This window comes from Triticum dicoccoides, chromosome 5B (genome assembly GCF_002162155.2).
Source record: "Triticum dicoccoides isolate Atlit2015 ecotype Zavitan chromosome 5B, WEW_v2.0, whole genome shotgun sequence".
Lineage (NCBI taxonomy): Eukaryota > Viridiplantae > Streptophyta > Magnoliopsida > Poales > Poaceae > Triticum > Triticum dicoccoides.
The window spans coordinates 283,338,692-283,346,126 of NC_041389.1; the positions used below are offsets into that span (position 1 = coordinate 283,338,692).

A 7,435-nucleotide genomic window follows, 5' to 3' on the forward strand; every position below is an offset into this window, starting at 1 on the left:
GCTATGCAGGCTGGCGCGCGGGCGGACGCACGGCTGGCTGGCTAGCTAGCTAGCTTGTGCGGGCGCGCGGGCTGCTTCTGCTGGCTCGCTAGCTTAGCTAGCCAGCCGCCGTGCTAGCTAGCCAGACGCAGGCGGGCGGCGTCGTGTTGTCTGCTAGCTTTTTAGCTAGCGCGCAGGCAGGCAAGGTGAGCGGGTGGGACGGCGTGCAGGCGCGGGCGAGCTCGATTGCGGCGGCTGCACCAGTGAGGCAAGAGCATGAGCTCGCAGGTAGGCGATGCGCAGACGTGGGCGCGCGGGTCGAGGCGGACATTTTGGGGTCGATCATGCATGTCCGTTTTCGTCCTCATTATCACCCCAAACGGACGAAATCCAGACAAAACGGACGTCCGTTTGAGGTGTGGAACTGTCTACACCTTAGTACTACTATTCCATTCTGATCTGATCTGAATATGTGACCCGATCTTGTGTTGGCAGTGGAACTGTCTAAATTCAGACATACGTGCGCGCAGCAGGTGCGGTAGCATTTCAGGCGGAGTCAAGGTTTGTTGTGACTGTCTCCTTTGCTTGCCTAGAGAGGACAAGGAAGACAATGGCGAGACGATCAGGCATAACCGTTCATCAAAATGGAAAGTTAAAGTGAAGAAGGAAAGAAAAGCAGCTGGGCGTAGTTAGGGCCTGTTTGGTTCCAATAAGTCACCTGACTTATAAGTCAGATGACTTAAAACCAGTGACTTATAAGTCACGCCTGTTTGGTTGTCACCTGGCTTATAAGTCACCTGACACACCTTCCTACACCAATCAACATCATGCAGGTGATGGGACCCACGCAAAAGGGGGTGACTTATAAGTTTTAAGTTGGGGTGGAGCAACTTATGACTTATAAGTTGGGGTGACTTATAAGTCGGGTATGTTTGGTAAAATAAGTCACTTTTTTTACTTTTCGACTTATGAGTTGGTGACTTATTTGGAACCAAACAGGCCCTTAGTGAAGCGATCCGCGGCAGATGGGAGGAGGAATGCAGTGATGGATGAGTAAAGAAAAGCAGTTGGAGAAAAGTGAAGGCGAGGATAGATGGATGCGGACGCGGTGATAAAATGGAGCAGCGTAGATAGAGTACTAGTAGTACTGGTACTAGTAGTAAGAGGTAATAGCACCCCAGGTACCCAAACTTTCACAAAATGTGATGATTTAGTCCCAAACTTGCAAAATGTAACTCCACCATACCCCAACTTGCACTGCATGTGACGTTTTAGTCCCAGGCCAATCACAGCTCAACAATTGGCTGCCAGGTGGTTGGCCCAGTCAGCGCACACATTTTTGCAGAAACCCCCCTGCTGTTTTCTTTAATCAACCCGCACTCACCTTCACCTGAATTAAATCTAGAGAGAAAACTACAGTCAACATGGATGAAGATCGAGGAGATTGAGACCACACACCACCATCTGCCCCCACAGCCGTATCCACTGAGTATTGTCACGAAGAAACGAAGAGCTGGAGTAAACAATTGTAATCGAAAGAAACATAGTACTACTAGTTTCCTTTTGTTATTTATTCCAAGAAGAAAAGGGTTGAAAGAAACAATGGACTGACGCATGGGAAATAAAAAGATGGCGCCAAAACGAACTCCGGCGAAACTAAACGGCGACGAGACGCCCGACGACCTCACTACGACCATGAGTGACACGATATAACACCGGCAGCTGCTGCTTGTTGGCCGGTAAAGTAAGGGCCTGTTTGGTTCCAAATAAGTCACCAACTTATAAGTCGAAAAGTGAAAAAAGTGACTTATTTTACCAAACATACCCGACTTATAAGTCACCCCAACTTATAAGTCATAAGTTGCTCCACCCCAACTTAAAACTTATAAGTCACCCCCTTTTGCGTGGGTCCCATTACCTGCATGATGTTGATTGGTGTAGAAAGGTGTGTCAGGTGACTTATAAGCCAGGTGACAGCCAAACAGGCGTGACTCATAAGTCACTGGTTTTAAGTCACCTGACTTATAAGTCAGGTGACTTATTGGAACCAAACAGGCCCTAAACATCATCGGCCGGTTGGACCGGCGATAGATACAGGAGAGTAAGCTCACTGTGGATCACACGGTGAGCCCGCGCATGAACTCCCACTCCCCGTCATCATCCTCGGCGGCGCCGACCGCCGACCCCTCCGAGTCGCTGCTCATGCCGCTCGACTCCACGCTGCTCATGGTCGAGGCCTCCTCGGCGTCGAACGACATGTACGGCATTGACCCAAACGCCTTGGCGAGGGCCGCGGCGGTGGCGCTGTCGTCGGTGGTCCTCTGCTTGAGCACCTCGAACATCACCTTCGGCTCGTGCTGCATGGCGCGGAGCTCATCGGCGCAGGACGGGCCCGGCGCGGCGCGCGTCACGGCGAAGCAGTGCGGCCCATCGCTCTGGGAGACGCGCACCACGCTCGGCCCGCCGAACAGGTTGTGCAAGCCGCCGAGCGCCTCCTGGTAGGTGCCGCCCAGGAACATGCCCAGGTAGTAGCTGCGGGTGCCGTGGGTGGGGAGCTCATGTAGGGGGAGGCAAAATTTCGTGTTTTGACCCTTTTTGCAAACAAAATCGGGATCTGACCCCGGTTCAAACTTTTTTTGAGATTTGACCCTTTCGCTACCGCCGTAGATCATGGCGGTAGGCTTGTACAGGCTACTGCCACGGGGAGCGGCGGTAGGTTAACAGCGGCCGCCGTCAGCCCCGTTGTGTGAGGCCACACGGCGTAACGGTCGTACCGCCACCGGACGTGGTGGTAATCCAGCTAAGGCTACCGCCAGAAGGCTCGGCGGTAGTGTCGTAGGTTGTGCCTTCAATACTGTGACGAAGATGGCGTTTCCGTTGGCGGTAGGGTACCCCAACCTACCGCCACGTGCCTTGGCGGTAGGGTCCTACACACATGCCTTCGGTACTGTGACGAAGAAACCGTGACTCATTGGCGGTAGGGTACCACAACCTACCGCCAAAGGTCCCGGCGGTAGGTTGTCTACACCTACCGCCGTCCCGTTCGGCGGTAGGGTATGTGCCAGTTAACTTCTAAATTGGTTCTTTGTCTTATCAATCAAAAATAAATAAACATCACAACAAATATTGTTTGTAATTCAAAATAGGATGATCGCACACATTGTAGATAGCAAATTAACATTTCAAATAGTTTGAACATAGTTTGAAAGTAGCAATTCGACATCACCAACAAAGCTTGAAAGTACCAAATAGACATCACTAGCATAGCATACAAGTTCTTGCTCACAACTAGTTGTACTAAACGACATCACCAACACGAGTGGTTACTTCGTGCGACAACGAGGAACCGGTTTCTGAAACGGGGATGGGCTCAAAATATCCTGGTGTGGATGAGATACCCTCTTCCCCTGGCTTGGCTGCGTCGGTTGAGGCCCGTCATTGTCGTCGTACTCCTCTGCGTCCTCCTCCTCTTCTTCTTCTGCGTCCTCCTCCTCTGCGTCCTCCTCCTCCTCTTCTTCGCCGTCCTCTGTTTCTTCTTCCTCTTGTTGCTCAACAACGCGGGATGACGAGGCAACATGAGTAGAGGAAGCTCAGCCGGCGTGGCTTGATGAAGCAATGGCACGCATGGACCCTTCATGAGCAGGATCATGGACGTTGGCCGCGTGAGCGCACCCAAGCATACCCACTATCTTACGACAACGGGTGATGAACTTCTGCAATAGTGAACAACCAAAAACATAATAAGGATCAACTCAAGCTTCTGCAATAGTATAACATGGCTAAGGAGCTCGATGTTACCTTCATTGTATCCCTCATTTTGGTGTTGGATTCCACGGTTCCGGCTTCATACGAAAGCGCGTTTGAGCCATCGATAATGCTTCTGTTGAGCTCTGAAGCCTGCACATGTAACCAATATGTTAAAGGCTCAAAATCGATCATGGCTCAAAACAAATGAGAACACCACTTACCACTCTGTTCATCAGGGGTGCATACTCTCTGAAATCACCTTCGAGATCTCTGAGCCGGCCACGGTAAGCTTCGTCCTCGTTGTCATCCTCCTCCAATTCGGCGATATCGTCTTCCGTCCACTGCAGCCTCAGGCGTACACGGTACTTGACACCATCTTCATACCACTTCAGGTGGCGTTCACAGTAGGTGTCCCAGTGAACCACTCTCCTCTCGCTGTCTTTGCGATACCTTCTCTCGTGCCAGGTTCTCCAGGAGCCACTTGAGCCGCACACCGGATGTTCTGTTCCCCTTCATGGGAGGGCAGTCGCCAATCAGGGCGATCACCCTCTCCTGCCAGTTGGCCCTCTCCACTCGCCCGGTCAGAGCATGGCCCTCGATGGGCAGGGCCATGATCATGCCGAAGTCCTCGAGAGTCACTGTCATCTCACCACAAGTGAGATGAAAACTGTGCGTCTCGAGGCGCCACCGGTCGATCAATGCCGTAAGAGCCGAGTGCACGAGCGTCAACGGCTGCCTTTTGAACTGAAGAACGAAACCCAACATCCATGCTCTCCTGAAATACGGAGTGTAGCGCTCGTCGTACTGCATCTGCACAGCCTTCGTGTGGCCCCTCATCCGCAATGGGGGGAGCATCTGTCAGAATGTAAACGGAATTGTTAGTAACTAATTTTGTCATAATAAACAATACATCAAATTGACGATAGACATTACCACTCCGTTCTCCATAAAACGGGCGCGGTGACCGTTATCGGAAGCATGATCAAGCATCGTGTACTTCACGCCGATTTCTGGCGCAAGGGGTGGCCGCCTATAACAATTAAACAATAAGAAATTATGTCATTTTCAACCAACTTGTATCATTTTGAACAAACATGAACATATCAAGTCCAAATATAAATGAACCATATTCAACCAACATTCATCATTTATCATATATTCAACCAATATAAATGATCAATGTAAATAAATTATTCACCAACATTCATCATTTATCGTATATTGAAACAATTAGAAAATTGCATATACATCATTCATCAAAATCCATCATATCACCATTTGTTCAAAAAAATGCATATACATATTTCAATCACATGTAAGCAACTACTTACAATCCCTCCAACATCAATCACATCACCACTTGTTCAAAAATAATGTTAATCTCCAACTACCTTCGTGATGAACTAGGGTTCATATCAAAACTACACATAATCTTCAAAACTAGTTATTAGAGTTTATATTCAACTATATACATCATATATAATCAACCTAAGAAATCCTAGGATAAAAACAAAGCAAAAAAGATAGGTTTGTTTGCACCAAATAATGCATCAAATCGAAAACGTTTCGAGTAGAACTAATTGGAGGGATTGAGAGAGCTTACTTTTCCCGTTTTGGAGCCATCTCGATCCGCAAAAATGGTGCCCAAACGAGGAGATCGGAGGGAGGGAGTGGAGGGGATGAGAGAGAGCTTGTGCTCTCTGTTCTTGCGCCGCCCCGCGGCTAGGGGAAGAAGATGGGGGCGGGTTCGTGGGTGGGCCCCACGAGCCGGCCGCGCGGGCTTATAAGGTTTCAGCTCCTACCGCCAGAGCCTACAGCGGTAGGATTACAGAGCCTACCGCCGTGGGCTCTGGCGGTAGGGTGGACGGTAGGAGACGGTTCCGTTTACTTGGGGCTGACGTGGATAAGTAGGCTACCGCAGATCCCTTTGGCGGTAGCATGCACAGGCCTACCGCCGTGTGGCCCGGCGGTAGACAAAAGGGTCAGATCCCGAATTTTTTCCGAACCGGGGTCAGATCCCGATTTTGTTTGCAAAAAGGGTCAAAACACGAAATTTGACCGCAGGGGGAGGCTGCTCCTGCCACCGATGAACTGGTCCACCTTGCCGTCGCTGTCGCAGGTCAGGTCCGAGAGGACGCCGTCCACGGCGGGCCGCTCCTGGAGGCGCTGGATGGGGATGATGGGGAAGAGCTGCTCGATGGCCCACATGTCCGGCAGCGAGGTGAACACAGACAGGTTGATGTGGTACCTGCGCGGCCCCTCCGCCGTGCCCATGCCGCGGGCGACGATCTCGCAGAGCCCGTCCACGGCGGCGAGGTGCTCCAGCCCGAGGACCCCCTCCTTGAACTGCTCGGCACAGTGCCGCTTCAGCTGGTCCGCGTACAGGCCGCAGGTTTCGAAGTCGCCGCGCACGGCCGAGGCCATGAGGTTGCGGTACTCGCTGCGGCAGTCATCGGTGAGCTCGTCGAGCAGGTAGGCGGTGGCCGGGTCCATCATGTTGGAAGTCAGCGCCGTCGCGGACAAGGCCTAGAAGATGAGGACTGAGTGGTACGACACCAGCGCGCAGCCGCTCTCGCTGCAGATGACAGGGTGCTGCACGCCCTTGCGGTCGCAGACGGGGCCGACGGCGGCGACCACGGCCGCCGCGTACTCCTCCAAGCTGTAGGCCACCGACATGTCAGTCTGCGCCGAGTGCGTCCCGTCGTAGTCGATGCCGAGGCCTATGATTAAGAACAATGATAGTAAATTGATTGATGTCTTTGTCCAGGCACGTACGCGCGCAGGACACATCATTTGGAGATCGAACACAACCACAACCCTGCTAATCAATTGAGAGAGACAGTCCCACCGGCTCGGCTCGTTCTTGGCTACCTACCTAGCTCGACGGAGCCTCTCAGTGCCCGGAGACGACTACGGACAACCCAGGCGGCAACGAGATGCACCGACGAGCGCCGCCGCGATGATGTAGTTGACGACGATGTCGCACGAGAGCTCCAAGACCAGGGCGGAGAGGGCAATGAACGTCGAGGTTAAGGTGAGGTTGAGGCCGACGATGAACATGGCGCGCATCTCCCAGTCCCACCCAGCGGCGCTCAGGTCGTCGGCCGCCTTGCCGAGCCAGGAGAGTACCCCAGCGGCCGCGGAGGCGCTGAGGACGAGGGTGTAACGCACCTGGACCGCGAGCTCCTGGAGGTCCATCCTCGTTGGTCTTCCGCAGCCGGGGAGACGGCTGAAGTCCGCCATCCCGACGACGAACATGACACTTAGGAGGCAGAGCACCACATGCGCCATTTCCTTGTAGAGCGCCGACGAGAGGTCGGCCGACCAGGCGGCCATCTCGGGCTCCTCGGCAGCAGCGGCCGACGGCGGCGGGGCCCAGCAGGGGAGCAACGACGTGGAGGTGAGTGCGGGTTGATTAAAGAAAACAGCAGGGGGGTTTCTGCAAAAGTGTGTGCGCTGACCGGGCCAGCCACCTGGCTGCCATTTGTCGAGCTATGATTGGCCTGGGATTAAAACGTCACATGCAGTGCAAGTTGGAGTATGATGAAGTTACATTTTGCAAGTTTAGGACTAAATTATCACATTTTATGCAAGTTAGAGTACCTGGGTGGGGTGCTATTACCTCTAGTAGTAAATTGAGGGCACGCCGGTGCATAGCGACCTAGTCAGGCAGTACGTACGACGACAGCGCTGCCGATCTCATCTTGCA

The 7,435-nt window shown here is 52.7% G+C and overlaps 1 pseudogene; it reads right to left on the reverse strand.

The window, feature by feature from the left end:
• Positions 1 to 2,096: 2,096 nt before the first annotated feature.
• On the reverse strand, positions 2,097 to 7,062 carry LOC119309391 (annotated as a pseudogene).
• Between the last annotated feature and the right edge of the window lie 373 nt (positions 7,063 to 7,435).